Genomic DNA, 17,220 nt, shown 5'->3' with positions numbered 1-17,220 from the left:
GGGATTCCAACTTCACTATGGTTTCCTTATATTTATTCAAGATATCCATAGAGTACTCGAGATTAGCACGAGCTTCTTTATTACCATGAAGAGAAGCATATATCATTGCCATATTATGCACCAAGGTATTATATTCTTCATCATTATCATCATCATCACTCTCATCATTAGAGGAAGTGTTAGGAGCCAAAGTAGGAGATACCTTTGATCCATTTGCCATAAGGCACATGTGCATACCGGAGAATGAAGATGAAGATATTCTTGAATCCTCATTTGAAAACATGTCTTGATCCATATAGTGTTCGGTTTCCTCTACATTGTTAGTCAACAAACAACTAGAGGAAATATAAGCATTTTGATTATGGGGGCAAGACAAGGTAAGCATATCTTCATGAGATCTATGTAAGCAATTTACACATGATATGCAAGGACTAACAACACAAGCATGTAGGTCATTTTCAATGCTAGATGTGTTTAAGTCCAAAGAGGAAACATTGCAATGAGATAGAGATGAAGAGTCATCACTATTGAGCACAATATCAACATTGCAATTTCCCTCACCACTCACCATATCATTACCTTGTGTCTTGCAACACGTTGGTGAAGTGGAAGAAGATGATATATCATCACGACCGGAGGTGGAAGCAACTTGGAGCTCTTCATGATGTGAAGGGGAAGAGAGCTCCTCGGAGACACCACCGACCAATTGAGAAGTGGATCCACCAAACATTTCCTTAAGCTTGATCCACATCTCATGAGACGATTTTCGCTTTATATATATCAAGAACCTACGAAAATCGGGTCTCAAAGAGAATAAAAGCTCATTAGATACTTGAGCTTCAAGATGTAAGTTTTTCTCATCCTCTAAAGATAGATTTTGAGAATCCATCGGAGGAGAAAAACCGACATCTAGAAATTGCTCTATATGTGGACACAAGGTCCGAAGCTTACAAAGCAAGCAATTTCACCACAAATGATAATTTGTGCCAACAAAGATAATTGTGTCATTGTGCACTAAATTACTAGCCGACATCTTTACTCTCAAGGCGGTGAAGCCTAAAACAAGGAGAGACCTTGCTCTGATACCAATTGAAAGATCGAGATGTCGCCTAGAGGGGGGGGTGAATAGGCAATTACAAACTCTCGCGGATTTGTCTTGTAAGAATGCGGAATTAAACTATCGTTTAGTTTACAAGCACAAACCCTAAATATGCTAGGCTCAACTAAGTGTAACAATAGCAACTTGAGCTAAGCAAGATAGGCACAAGATATATGTAGCACAAGTGATAGCAAGATATATATATATACTTCAAGCACGATGGCTATCACAAGGAAAGAGAGCTCGGGTATAGAAATAACCGAGGTACGCGGAGACGAGGATGTATTCCCGTGTTCCCTTGCTTTGCAACAAGGTACGTCACGTTTGGAGGAGTGGAGGTCCCACGAAGGATTCCCCGCGCCACGAAGGCTCACCCTATTCTCCGAACCACACCCACGAAGGATAATGGCCCTTTCCTTATGGTTAGCTTTTCCTCCGCTCCGGAGATGGCAAGCTCCACAACCACTTCACAAGCTCCACGAAGGAGAAGCCCGGGCCTCTTCACAATCTTCTTGAAGAGATCACCGGAGCACCAATCACCAAGCCAACTAGGAGGTCACCCTCCAAGAGTAACAAGCTCACGGTCTCTCACTCGAACAAATCGTGGTGGAGAGCTCAACACTATGCAATGATGCAAAGCAAGAACACCGGAGGTGTTCAAGTCCTTCACACTCAAATCCCACCAAAGCAACGAATGCTAGGATGAGATTGGAGAGGAAGAACAAGGGGGAAAGTCAACCAAAGACTCCAAGATCTAGATCCCAAGAGTTTCCCTCACTTAGAGAAGAAATCGATCGGTGGAAGTGTAGATCTAGATCCCCTCTCCCAAATCCTCAAATATGAGCAAGAGTGGTTGGAGGATTCAAGGGGGAGAGCAAGTTCTTCAAATAGTAGCAATGGAGGAGAGAGAATGGGAAGAACTGACTAGACTCAAGGTGGAAGAAGCCTATTTATAGCAAAGGGAGAAATAGAGCTGTTGGGGAAAAAACCAGGTGAAAAACTGATAAAAAACAAGCTAAAAAGCAGCCCAGCCGGTTGCCAGGCCGGTTGACCGGCCTGGGCACTGAGTGGCCTGGTCGGCGGCCCGGACCGACCGGCCCAGCGACCGGACTGGGCAGCGGCCGCGCTGGGCGGCGGATAAGAGGGAGGAGCGCTGGGCAGGTGGGCCACGCTGGAGCTTGAAGCCCAGCCGGCGCAGAGGCCGGATCGGCCGGGGCCTCCACCGGGCGGCCCGGTAGGAAACCGGAGCCTGGGCCGGACAATCCCGCCAGGCCCACTGGAAATTGCCCGGATGGCAATGGCGCCCGGGCCGGTCAACGACCGGGTGGGCCGGCAGGCCGACCGGCTGCCCCTTCCCATTTTTTCTTTTTCTTTTTATTCTTTTTCCTTTTTCCCTTTTCTTCAATAACTATTGCTCCCGAACTCCGAATCGCATGAAACCAATTTTGTTTGGAAGATAACAACAAATGCTATCTTATAGAAAGTGAAAACCCAAGAATCTGTAGGAGGGGATTTTATCATGAATATAAAAGGTAGAACCTTATATCATGAATAACCGGTAAAATCACCCAACCTCGAAAACGCAATAGAAGATGCATGTGAACTCCGTTTTCGATGAACTTGGGCTTGTTGTAAAGCTAGCAACAAGCTCAAGAACCTCACACCGAGAAATACCAAGAAGCAATAAGAATATGCAACGCATGCAAGGATTGAGCTCCCTAAGACGATGTGATCAAGTTAACCAACCGAAAGCCCCTCTTGATAGTGCGGCTATCTATCCTATAATCCGGTCTCCCATCAACCACCTCGAGACCGGTAAAAGGAAAGCCTATCAAGGTCATACCTTTGCCTTGCGCATCCCATCACTTGATCATTGTCGCTTCGTGTATACTCACAAATGCTCCCCCATACACTATGATGGGAAAGCTTCATTGATGCACATCATCACATGTCCACTATCACCAAGTGGACGGCAAGCTTCAAGCATGTGATCCACACAAGATGCTCATCTTGAACTTGCCCAACTCAACCTTGTATCTTCTCATACTCACTTAAGATAGAGCATGGATAATATTGAGTTCCACATAAGAACTCCATCTTCATTTCTTCTTCTTGATCATATCACATATATATCTTCATATCGATGATCATGATGCCAATACACAAGGTATATCTTTATCTTCATGGCATCCATACTTGAATCCAACACATGGAGAGCAAGTAGTACCTATGGAATATTCCTTCATATAAACTCAATGAAAACATTAGTCCATAGGGGTTGTCATTAATTACCAAAACCACACATAGGGGCAATGTACCCTTACACTCATTATATAGGTGGAACCCCCAAGAGTTGGTCTACAAGTCTTCGAATAAGACCCCAACCCAAAACCTTCCATGTGTAGGGAAACCTACCCAAGGTGGCTCCTCTTGGGTCCTAAGAGGAATACTCCTCGGTTCGAGGCGAACCCGACTCAACTTACAATATAAGAGTCTTACTAAATTATACATTTTATTCTCCTCGAGCAGTTAAGTACTAAGAGTTCGTACTGCTCGGATACTACTACTACTTGGTAGGTCTACACGTGTTCTCCTCCGGAACCTTCCCCGGTTCCGTAGACTATGAGGTAGTGTACACCTTCAACACCTCCAGAGAGGTCTGGTTCTTCATAGCCGATGAATTCGGCTCCTTCAGGGTTGTCGTTGTCCTCCTCCAGATGGTTCAGACAATCTAAGCAGGGGATTTAAGAGTGGTATGAGTACGAGCGTACTCAACAAGAGGTGTTTAATGCACTAGCTACGATATTAGACCAGAAAGTCTAATACCAATGCAGGTTTTGATAAACATTTCTTCAAGAGGTTTCTTTTATTCCAAAGAACTATGTCCGTCAGCCTTCACCGGTTCACTAGAACTTCATGGCGTTCCTTTCCGGCAGCGTTCGCAGTTCCAAATCCCGGAACAGGGAGTGACAGGTCACGATTCATTACACTCTGCAGAGGTGTGTTGCTTTACCCATAAGAGATCTTAACCTTGGTGCCAACCGGGCAGCTTTCCCGTCCACACTTCCTTCGGTGTGAGGCCCGGTATAAGGTCATAGCCAATCATATTCCTCCGCTACCTCGCACACCCACCCTTTGTTGCATACCCCGACCTTGGGTCCTCGCCGGTCCTCTTACACCAATTAAGGATGGACCCCGACCACGACGATAGTCTGGGACTCGTTAACCAAACTCCTTCGCCGGTAGCTGCAACCCATCATAGACCACATTACCGTGGGGAATTAGAAGGGGATCCCCACCCTCCAGTTGTTCCGCAAGCAGCAACCGCTACGGTAAGCAATTTGCAATACCGTGGGGAATTAGAAGGGGCTCCCCACCCTCCAATTGCTCCGCAAGATACAACCGCTACGGTAAGTGCATCCGTTGATGTACAAGAGGTGGAAATACGATTGACTATTCCGTCCCACTCCAGATCTTATGGTTAACACGGGTATTACGGCACAAGAATCACTGGACGAGTTTGTTGTTTAATCCTAGATGGATATAAACCCTTGCAATGGAACCTCCACCATATCAACACAATCCATGGTTCCATTGCCCACCACTTAGTCATATTCATAGTTATGAAAATAGTGGTTTTGCTTTTTATGCAATAGTGATAAACATAGTACTTTGCAAGTAATTTGATAAAAATACTCGAATGACATGAGCAAGTGATGAACTTGCCTGAACACTGCAAAGTGTTGCAGTTGGATGGTGTGGACTGACCCTTGTCCTCTGTTGTTGAAAAAAATAGCATCATTGTCCGATAAGGGCAATGGTTAAAGAAGCATTTATGCATGATTCCAGTTTTAGGGTTTGTTCCCCCCTTTCGATGTCTTATCATTTCATGTGAGAGGTTAATACTAAGAATGATTTAGGGATACTCTGTTTAGGGTAAAATACAACCTTGAAATGTTGTCAAGGTTTTTTAAAGTCCAAAAGCATTTATGGACTTATTTTCTTTATTGAAAGTATAAGGTGTGATTTAACTGATTATTTTAATCATCAAATTTGGGCTTAATCATGTTTGTCTTCAAAAATTTCATTTCATATTTTATTATGATAGAGAATTTTATCCTGAGTGGTTTTCATATTTTTAATTATTTTTTTAGAGCTATATAACATTTTCTATGCATTTTCAAAGTTTCTGTTTTATTTGTAATTGTGAAAAGTCACAATTGCCCCTGGGCCCACCTGTCAGGGTGGCCCAGTGGTTAACCCTAACCCGCCCGATCCAACCAACCGGCGCGGTCGCTCCCTTCTCCTTCCTCGCGAACCCTAGCCCCTCACTCTCGCGACTCCCGCGTCGCCACCACCTTCGCCGAATTATTCCGGCCAACTCCGGCCGTCGCCGCCAACGAGATGTGGCTCATCTGAACCGCCGTTCGACGGTGCTTCAGATCCTCCGCGTCGATTTGTGTTTCGCCGCCTCCTCGACTCGTCCCCACCTCTGCTCGCCTGCCGTCGTGTGCCACGGCGATTTCGTCGCCGCCGATGCTCCTGGCGCCGTGGCGTCGCCGTGCCCTGCCGTGGTGGTGCTGGGTGTTGCGGCGCTGCCGTGGCCTGGCTTGGCCTGGCGCCTCCGTGCCCCCGGCGTGTGCCGCCGTGGCCGCCATGGCCGCGCTCATCTGCTCGTGTCACCTGTAAGTGCTTTGTCGCCTCCTTCTCTCCCTCTCTGCTCTACTCTCTTCTCTCCTCCTCCTCCTCCTCCTCTTCCTCTAGCTCGGCCACTGGCCTGCTTCTCCATATGGAGATGCTTGCCGTGTCGATGTGCTACTGCTGCGCCTTGCTAGCTTGCGCGTATGCTGCTGTGCTGTGTTGTTGTGCTGCTGTGCTGCTGCTGTGCATCTGCTGGCCCTGGCCATTGCTTCTGTGGCCATGCCTGAGCTTGTGATGCTACCGTGCGTAGCTCTGCATTGCTACTGCCATGGTTACTACTGATGTACTGCACTGCCATGCTATACATGATTCTGTGCAAGATTTCCTAGGCTATGTGCTTGCTTATGCTTGCATTTCTTGCTTAATTCTCTCCATGTGACTTTGCTTGATGCTACTACTGCTAGATCATCAAGTGTATTCTATTATTTGTTCTGGCTTAATTACTGTGTGAATTCCTTGCAATACTGCAAGTGCCAGTGCTCCTAGTGTGCTACCCCTGGTGCTATCATACATGGAAATGCTCCATTGAGCATTATTGTTGGCTAAGCATCACCATCCAGTGATGGTGTGCTTCTGGATACAATTATAATTCATTGATTTGATTATCTGTGGAGCAATTATTGATTATCTGTGGCTATTTCATTGACTAGTTCTTGCTTTCCTGCCTAGTGATGCTCTAGCATGCACTGGCATGCTCTAGCAAGCTTCTGATGATCATATGATCATCAATTGCTTGTAAAAGCTGCTATTTTGTTCCTGTGCCTCACTGGTGCTCACTATGTTTTGTGTGTGCTTCACACAGGCTTGGCCTGATGTGTGATGGTGCTTGCTTAAGCATCAGTTGATGCTTGCAATGATCCATTGGATCATCTGCAAGGCTCTGGTGCATCAATTGCTTGTGTATTTCATTTATCTGTGTTGACTTGCTTGGCTGAATGGATAAATGATGTGAAATGCTTGCAGTTATGATCATCTTTTTTATTGTGGCAGGCTAGATGGATGCCAACCCTTGGTTGTGTACCCTAGCCCTTCATTTGAACCCCTATGGGTGATGATAACTGTGCAAGGCTTGTGACTTGGGCTGTTTCAGTGGTTGAGGTGTCCTCAACAACAATTCTTTGCTGTTCAGGAAGCTCCCACCCTTGTTGGCTTGTTGTGGCTTTGTGAATGCATCACTGGACAATCCTTGTTAGATTTCCAGTGCTCTTTGCTGTTGACAAACTAGAATAGGCACAAGTTGCCTATCTGTCTAATGGTTAGCAAACCATGTAGTGCTAGGTGAGTTGGGTAGGCTAGCTGTGAATCTCTCCCTTGCTAGATTCTTTGGTTTGCCTTAGTGTTAACACACTGGGCTTGACCATTTCTTCCCTGGGATGATTTTCTTCTTGCTTAATCCCCTTTTTGCCAGCATCAAATGGCTTTAACACCAAATGATGATACACACCGGGTATCATACCCTCTGGCTTGTGTATGTGTTATGCACATGCTTATTTATGAGCAAAACAGTTGTTTGCCCATGATTTCTTGTTTATACCTCACTCCAGCTCCTAGAATTATTTGTTGGTGTAGAGGATTGCTTCTGTGATGCTTGGTTTGCTTGCCCTGCTCCTCCTTGCAAGCATGTGGTGCTTGATTAAGTTCTGTGGCTGTTTGAGCAGGTTGAACAACAGTGGCTGTTCTTCCTGTTCTTGTGTTCTTGTGTTCTTGGTGAACTTACCCTGGTGAAGCTTCTGCTGATGAACTGCTTGAGTTCTGGCGGTGGAAAAGGTTTTATATGATCCTCACTTGGCTCTCTTGGTCGACAGCAGTGCCTGGCACTTGTTGGTGACTCACTGTGTGTGAGTTGATGTTGTGCATGCACACTAGCTGTGTGAGCAGCTAGTGTGTATGTGTGTACCTGGTGCTTGGAACTTGGGCTGTGAGAGGATCAGCTCGGCTGGTTCTTGGTCATATCCTCACATTTTACTTTCTTTTGCTAATCTGCCAAGTGGCTTTGCCATTTGGCATAACTTGTTTCTCTTCTTTGTGTGTATGCAGGGACTTGGAGATGATCAAGATGAAACTCAAGATCATCTTGATCAACGAATTCATGAAGATCAACTTGTAGTTTAGGAAATTTGATTAAATTGTAATCTTCTTTCTTTTTCTTTTTCAATTTTCCAATTCTTGTAATGTGTTGTAATATTCTATATTTCAATTCTGAATATTGTAAAGACAATGTATCATGTGTGATTATCAATAAAGCTCCAATTTTCTCTAATGAGCTTTGAATAATAGTTGCTCTATTTATATCTTGATTATTTATCATTTGTTTAATGAATTACCTCAAATTTGAATTATGAGATATTCTTAGGATGTTTGAATTTGAAATTCAAATGCAACTTGTGTTTGAATTCAATCATGCAACTTAAGTTGTAATGCACTATTGCTCCTCTCTTCTCAAATCCCTATATTAGTTAAGTGAGAAGAAAGTTTGTCGCACTCTCGAAACCCTAACCCTGTAAGGTGTCGAGAGAGAAACTTGTCCCCCTTCGATGCAGTTTTGTTTTAAAAGCGCGAAATTTCCCCATAATTTACGAAGCAATGCACATCCCTTTCTAAAATCTACCCCTCGATCGTCTCTAAACCTGGGACATTACAGCCTTTCCCCCTTCAAGAAAACTTCGTCCCGAAGTTGTGGTTGTAATACCTGAAGAGTTCGGGGTATGATTTCCTCAGGTCTTTTTCCTTTTCCCAGGTGGCTTCCCTCTCGGGGTGATGCTTCCATTGAATTTTGCAGTATTTAGTGGCTCTATTCCTGAGTTGTTTCCAGTTCTCCTCGAGAATCTTAGCTGGCTTCTCGATGTAGGTCAGGTCTGGTTGTAACTCGAGCTCATCATGTAATACTGGCTCATCAGGGGTCTTTAAACACTTCCTGAGTTGAGACACATGGAATACATTGTGAACTTGAGCTAACCTTCCCGGTAGATCCAATTCAAAGGCTAACCCTCGGTTTTGACTTAGTATCTTGAAAGGTCCGATGTATCTAGGGCTAAGCTTCCCTTTTACTCCGAATCTCTAAAGACCTTTCATCGGACTTACCTTGAGATACACCATGTCTCCAACTTGTGGTTCCCATGTCCTTCTCTTTTGGTCTGCATAGCTCTTCTGTCGACTTTGAGCTATCTTCAGCCTATCTCTTATAATGTCAATAATTTGTTGCTTTTCCTTGACATAATCAGGATTGAACTCCTTGCTTGATCCTGCCTCATACCAACATATCGGTGATCTACACTTCCTTCCATACAGATCTTCGAATGGTGCCATCTTGATGCTGCTTTGATAGCTATTGTTGTATGAAAACTCTGCTAGTGGTAAGTGCTCCTCCCATGATCCTTCGAAGTCTAGGGCACAAGCCCTAAGCATATCTTCCAATATCTGGTTTGTTCTCTCTGTTTGTCCACCTGTCTGAGGATGATAGGCGGTGCTATAGTCTAACTTGGATCCTAAAGCTTCATGTAGTTGTTTCCAAAATGCTGATGTGAACACGGATCCTAGATCTGACACGATCTTCTTGGGCACTCCATGTTTACTCATGATCTCTTTGATGTAGAGATCGATGAGTTTCTCTCATTTATCCTGCTGGTTTACTACTAAGAAGTGTGCACTCTTCGTCAACCGGTCCACGATTACCCATATCATGTCCTTCTTTTTATTAGTTATGGGTAGTCCGGTGATGAAATCCATTCCTATCTCTTCCCATTTCCATTCTGGGATTGGTAAAGGTTGTAACTTTCCTGCCGGACTTTGATGTTCAACTTTCACTCTTTGGCAGGTATGGCATTCCGCCACGTATTGTGCTATCTCTCTCTTCATGTTATTCCACCAGAATAATAATCCTTGAGATCCATGTACATCTTTGTACTACCCGGATGTATAGAGTATGGTGTTTGATGTGCTTCCCGGAGTATAACTTCCTTGATCTCATCAATATCCGGAACACAAATCCTTTTCTGGAACCATAATGATCCCGACTCTCCTCGGTGAAATTCTGATGGTCTTCCCTCATCTATCCTTCTCATCTCCTCCACAATGAATGGATCGTCCAATTGACCCATAATTATCTCATTCTTTAAGTTAACACTTAGCTCATCGGCTACTTGTAAAGCCGAAAGTCCTTCATGAGCTTCTTTCTCCCAAAGTTGTATCTGGGCTTGGCTGATTTCTTTCCTCAACTCCGGTGATAATTCTTGTTCCACTCCTCCAGTGCTCTTCCTACTCAAAGCATCTGCTACAACATTAGCCTTTCCTGGAGTATAATTGATGGTCAAATCATAATCCTTGATTAGTTCAAGCCATCTTTTCTGCCTCATATTGAGTTCCTTCTGAGTGAAGAAGTACTTGAGACTCTTATGATCCGTATAGAGCTCACACTTGGCTCCATAGAGAAAATGTCTCCAAGTTTTAAGTGCAAATACTACTGCTGCTAACTCTAAATCATGTGTTGGATAGTTCACTTCATGAGGTCTGAGTTGCCTCGATCCATAGGATATTACTTTCCGATCTTGCATGAGTACACAACCCAATCCATGTTTGGATGCGTCACAATACACGGTGTAATCCTTGCCAACTTCCGGAACTGCTAACACCGGTGCTGTGGTGAGTTTCTCTTTCAGAGTTTGAAAACTCTTCTCACACTCATCAGACCACACGAACGGTGTGTTCTTCCTTAACAGCTTAGTCATCGGTCCTGCTATCTTGGAGAATCCTTCAATGAATCTCCGATAGTATCCTGCCATTCCTAAGAATCCACGGATTTCTTTGACAATCTTGGGTGCTTCCCAATCTAAAACTGCTGCTACTTTGCTTGGGTTAACAACTATCCCATCCTTGCTAATAACATGACCAAGAAATTCTACTTGATCTAGCCAAAATTCACACTTGCTGAATTTGGCATAGAGTTGATGTTCTCTTAGTGTTTGCAACACTATCCTCAGATGTTCAGCATGTTCAGCTTTATCTTTGGAATATATCAAGATATCATCGATGAATACGATGACAAACTTGTCTATACATGGCATGAAGATCTTATTCATAAGATTCATGAAAATTGCCGGGGCATTGGTCAATCCAAAAGGTACTACTAGGTATTCATGATGTCCGTACCTCGAGACAAAGGCTGTTTTCGGAACGTCTTCCTTCTTGATCTTTGTCTGATGATAACCGGATCTTAGATCAATTTTGGAGAAGACTCCCGCGCCTCTAACTTGGTCAAATAGATCTTGTATTCTAGGAAGTGGGTACTTGTTCTTGATAGTAACATTATTCAAATTCCTGTAGTCTCCGCACATCCTTTTGCCTCCATCTCTTTTATCCACGAAGATAACAAGTGATCCCCATGGTGAGATACTCTCCTGAATAAATCCTTTCTATTCCAAGTCATCCAATTGCTCCTTGAGTTCTTTCAACTCCTTAGGCCCCATCTTGTATGGTGCTTTAGCAATCGGAGCTGTTCCTGGAATTAGGTCGATAGTAAATTCTATCTCCCTATCTGGTGGCATTCCAGGTAATTCATTGGGAAAAACATCCTAGAATTCATTCACTACAGGTATATCCTCCAGCTTTACTTCCTTCATGCTATTCAACTGTAGCTCTATGATACGCGTACAACACGCGTCCATTGGGAACCCCAAGAGGAAGGTGTGATGCGTACAACATCAAGTTTTCCCTCAGTAAGAAACCGAGGTTATCGAACCAGTAGGAGTCAAGAAGCACGTTGAAGGTTGTTGGTGACAGAGTGTAGTGCGGCGCAACACCAGGGATTCCGGCGCCAACGTGGAACCTGCACAACACAATCAAAGTACTTTGCCCCAACGTGACAGTGAGGTTGTCAATCTCACCGGCTTGCTGTAACAAAGGATTAGATGTATAGTGTGGATGATGATGTTTGCAAAGAACAGTAAGAACAAGTATTGCAGTAGATTGTATTCGATGTAAAAGAATGGACCGGGGTCCACAATTCACTAGTGGTGTCTCTCCCATAAGATAAATAGCATGTTGGGTGAACAAATTACAGTTGGGCAATTGACAAAATAAAGAGGGCATGACCATGCACATACATGTTATGATGAGTATTGTGAAATTCAATTGGGCATTACGACAAAGTACATAGACCGATATCCAGCATGCATCTATGCCTAAAAAGTCCACCTTCAGGTTATCATCCGAACCCCCTCTAGTATTAAGTTGCAAACAACAAACAATTGCATTAAGTATGGTGCGTAATGTAATCAACAAATACATCCTTAGACATAGCATTGATGTTTTATCCCTAGTGGCAACAGCACATCCACAACTGATGTCTACGGGAGCTTCTATTCTTGTAGACAGTGTTGGGCCTCCAAGAGCAGAGGTTTGTAGAACATCAGCAAGTTTCCCTTAAGTGGATCACCCAAGGTTTATCGAACTCAGGGAGGAAGAGGTCAAAGATATCCCTCTCATGCAACCCTGCAACCACAAAGCAAGAAGTCTCTTGTGTCCCCAACACACCTAATAGGTGCACTAGTTCGGCGAAGAGATAGTGAAATACAGGTGGTATGAATAAATATGAGCAGTAGCAACGGCACCAGAAAAGTGCTTTGCTATCCAGGACTGGCGTGTGGTTGATGGTGGTAATATTGCGACAAGACAGATGCAAGAGAACAAGAAACAAGCAGCGATAGCAGTATTTAGGAATAAGGCCTAGGGATCATACTTTCACTAGTGGACACTCTCAACATTGATCACATAACAGAATAAATAGATAGATGCTAGACTCTACACTCTCTTGTTGGATGATGAACACCACTGACTGTGTAGGATTACACGAACCCTCAATGCTGGAGTTAACAAGCTCCACAATATTCAATGTTCATGTTTAAATAACCTTAGAGTGCATGACAGATCAACATAACCAAACCAAGTACTAACATAGCATGCACACTGTCACCTTCACGCTACGAAAGGAGGCATAGATCACATCAATACCATCATAGCAATAGTTAACTTCATAATCTACAAGAAATCACAATCATAGCCTACGCCAAGTACTACACGATGCACACACTGTCACCATTACACCGTGCAGGAGGAATAAACTACTTTAATAACATCACTAGAGTAGCACATAGAATAGTAGTGATACAAAACACATTGCAATCATAAAGAGATATAAATAAGCACTTCACTATGCCATTCATAACAGTGAATAAGTATTCTGTGAAATATAGCCTAAGAGACCCACACGGTGCACACACTGTCACCTTTACACACGTGGGACAAGGAGTCTCCGGAGATCACATAAGTAAAATCCACTTGACTAGCACAATGACATCTAGATTACAAGCATCATCATATGAATCTCAATCATGTAAGGCAGCTCATGAGATTATTGTATTGAAGTACATAGGAGAGACATGAACCACATAGCTACCGGTACAGCCCCGAGCCTCGATGGAGAACTACACCCTCCTCATGGGAGACAGCAGCGGTGATGAAGATGGTGGTGGTGTCGATGGAGAAGCCTTCCGGGGGCACTTCCCCGTCCCAGCGGCGTGCCGGAACAGAGACTCCTGTCCCCCAGATCTTGGCTTCGCGATGGCGGCGGCTCTGCAAGGTTTTTGCGGGTTTCGTCGATCGTGGTAGGGTTTTCACGACGGAGGCCTTAAGTAGGCGGAAAGGCGGCGTCAGAGGGGCCCTGGTGGGGCCACACCATAGGGTGGCGCGCCCACCCCCTGGCCGCGCCGCCTTGTGGGGTGGGGCCCCCCTGGCCCCCCTCTGGCCCTCCTTCGGTGCTCTGGAAGCTTCCGGGAAAAATAGGGTTCTGGGCGTTGATTTCGTCCGATTCCAAGAATATTTCCTTACTAGGATTTCTGAAACCAAAAACAGCAGAAAACAGGAACTGGCACTGCGGCATCTCGTCAATAGGTTAGTTCCGGAAAACGCATAAATATGACATAAAGTATGCATAAAACATGTAGATATCATCAATAATGTGGCATGGAACATAAGAAATTATCGATTCGTCGGAGACGTATCAGCATCCCCAAGCTTAGTTCCTGCTCGTCCCGAGCAGGTAAACGATAACAAAGATAATTTCTGGAGTGACATGCCATCATAACCTTGATCATATTATTGTAAACATATGTAATGAATGCAGCGATCAAAACAATGGTAATGACATGAGTAAACAACTGAATCATAAAGCAAAGACTTTTCATGAATAGTACTTTCAAGACAAGCATCAATAATTCTTGCATAAGAGTTAACTCATAAAGCAATAATTCAAAGTAAAGGCATTGAAGCAACACAATGGAAGATTAAGTTTCAGCGGTTGCTTTCAACTTGTAACATGTATATCTCATGGATAGTTGTCAATGCAAAGCAATATAACAAGTGCAATATGCAAGTATGTAGGAATCAATGCACAGTTCACACAAGTGTTTGCTTCTTGAGATAGAGAGAGATAGGTGAACTGACTCAACAATAAAAGTAAAAGAAAGGTCCTTCAAAGAGGAAAGCATCGATTGCTATATTTGTGCTAGAGCTTTGGTTTTGAAAACATAGAGAGCATAAAAGTAAAATTTTGAGAGGTGTTTGTTGTTGTCAACGAATGGTAGTGGGTACTCTAACCCCCTTGCCAGGCAAACCTTCAAAGAGCGGCTCCCATTTTATTTCTATTTTTGGGTGGCACTCCTTCCAACCTTTATTTCACAAACCATGGCTAACCGAATCCTCGGGTGCCTGCCAACAATCTCATACTATGAAGGAGTGCCTTTTTATTTTAGTTTTATTATGATGATGACACTCCTCCCCACCTTTGCTTTCTCAAGCCATGGCTAACCGAATCCTTCGGGTGCCGTCCAACAATCACATACCATGGAGGAGTGTCTATTTACTTTGATTAATTTGGGACTGGGAATCCCATTGCCAGCTCTTTTTGCAAAATTATTGGATAAGCGGATGAAGCCACTAGTCCATTGGTGAAAGTTGCCCAACAAGATTGAAAGATAAACACCACATACTTCCTCATGAGCTATAAAACATTGACACAAATCAGAGGTGATAAATTTTGAATTGTTTAAAGGTAGCACTCAAGCAATTTACTTTGGAATGACGGAGAAATACCATGTAGTAGGTAGGTATGGTGGACACAAATGGCATAGTGGTTGGCTCAAGGATTTTGGATGCATGAGAAGTATTCCCTCTCGATACAAGGTTTAGGCTAGCAAGGTTATTTGAAACAAACACAAGGATGAACCGGTGCAGCAAAACTCACATAAAAGACATATTGTAAACATTATAAGACTCTACACCATCTTCCTTGTTGTTCAAACTCAATACTAGAAATTATCTAGACTTTAGAGAGACCAATTATGCAAACCAAATTTTAGCAAGCTCTATGTATTTCTTCATTAATAGGTGCAAAGTATATGATGCAAGAGCTTAAACATGAGCACAACAATTGCCAAGTATCAAATTATCCAAGACATTTTAGCAATTACTACATGTATCATTGATGTCTACGGGTGCTTCTATTCTTGTAGACAGTGTTGGGCCTCCAAGAGCAGAGGTTTGTAGAACAGCAGCAAGTTTCCCTTAAGTGGATCACCCAAGGTTTATCGATCTCAGGGAGGAAGAGGTCAAAGATATCCCTCTCATGCAACCCTGCAACCACAAAGCAAGAAGTCTCTTGTGTCCCCAACACACCTAATACAATAGGTGCACTAGTTCGGCGAAGAGATAGTGAGATACAAATAATATGGATGAGTATGAGTGAATATAGCAATCTGAATAAATTATGGCAGCGAGCAAACATGTAACAAAACAGTAAACAAACGGAGATTCGATGCTTGGAAGCAAGGCCTAGGGATCCTGCTTTCACTAGTGGACACTCTCAACAATGATCACATAATAGGACTACTCTACACCCTCTTGTTGGATGATGAACACCATTGTGTAGGATTACACGAACCCTCAATGCCGGAGTTAACAAGCTCCACAATATTCAATGTTCATATTTAAATAACCTTAGAGTGTAAGATAGATCAACACAACTACACCGAGAACTAACATAGCATGCACACTGTCACCATCACACTATGAAGGAGGCATAGATCACATCAATACTTATCATAGCAATAGTTAACTTCATAATCTACAAGAGATTACAATCATAGCATAAACCAAGTACTAACACGGGGCACACACTGTCACCATTACACCGTGCAGGAGGAATAGACTACTTTAATAACATCACTAGAGTAGCACATAGATAGTATTCAACTTGATCACAAAGAGAGAGAGATGAACCACATAGCTACAGCGGAGCCCTCAGCCTCGGGGGTGGATTACTCCCTCCTCATCACGGAGGCAGCGATGGCGGTGAAGATGGCGGTGAAGACGGCGGTGGAGATGGCTCCGGGGGCAATTCCCCGTCCCGGCAGGGTGCCGGAACAGCGACTTCTGTCCCCCGAATTGGAGTTTCGCGATGTGGCGGCGCCCCTGGAGTCTTTCTGGAGTTTCGTCAATCGGTGTCAAAGTTTTAGGTCACGCCAGCTTAAATAGGTGAAGAGTCGGAGTCGGAAGAGTCCCGAGGGGCCCACACCATAGGGTGGGGTGACCACCCTCCAGGCCGCGCCGGCCTATGAGGAGGAGGCCCTGGGCCTCCCCCTGGCTTGCCCTTCTGGCTCCGTGAGTCTTCCGGCGAAATAGAATTTCTGTAATTTTTCTGGATTTTTTCGAGCACTTTGGTTTTTGGGCCTTTTCTGCAATAAACAGACATAATAAACAGAAACTGGCACTGTGGCATCTTGTTAATAGGTTATTCCAATAAATGCCATAATATGATATAAAGTGCAAGCAAAACATGTAGGTATTGTCATAAAACAAGCATGGAACATCAGAAATTATAGATACGTTGGAGACGTATCAGCATCCCCAAGCTTAGTTCCTACTCGTCCTCGAGTAGGTAAACGATAAAAGATAATTTCTGAGGTGACATGCTACCAACATAATCTTAATCATACTATTGTAAAGCATATGAGATGAATGCAGCGATTCAAAGCAATGTTAATGCAATGAGTAAACAATTGAATCATATAGCAAAGACTTTTCATGAATAGTACTTTCAAGACAAGCATCAATAAGTCTTGCATAAGGGTTAACTCATAAAGCAATAAATTCATAGTAGAGACATTGAAGCAACACAATGGAAGATTAAGTTTCAGCGGTTGCTTTCAACTTGTAACATGTATATCTTATGGATAGTTGTCAATGCAAAGAAATATAACAAGTGCAATAAGCTAGTATGTAAGAATCAATGCACAGTTAATACAAGTGTTTGCTTCTAAGATGGAGAGAAATGGGTAAACTGACTCAACATAAAAGTAAAAGAATGGCCC

The sequence above is a fragment of the Lolium perenne genome, chromosome 3 (assembly GCF_019359855.2).
Source record: "Lolium perenne isolate Kyuss_39 chromosome 3, Kyuss_2.0, whole genome shotgun sequence".
Classification (NCBI taxonomy): Eukaryota; Viridiplantae; Streptophyta; class Magnoliopsida; order Poales; family Poaceae; genus Lolium; species Lolium perenne.
The sequence above is the reverse complement of the archived record's forward strand: the minus strand, read 5'-3'. Positions refer to the sequence as shown.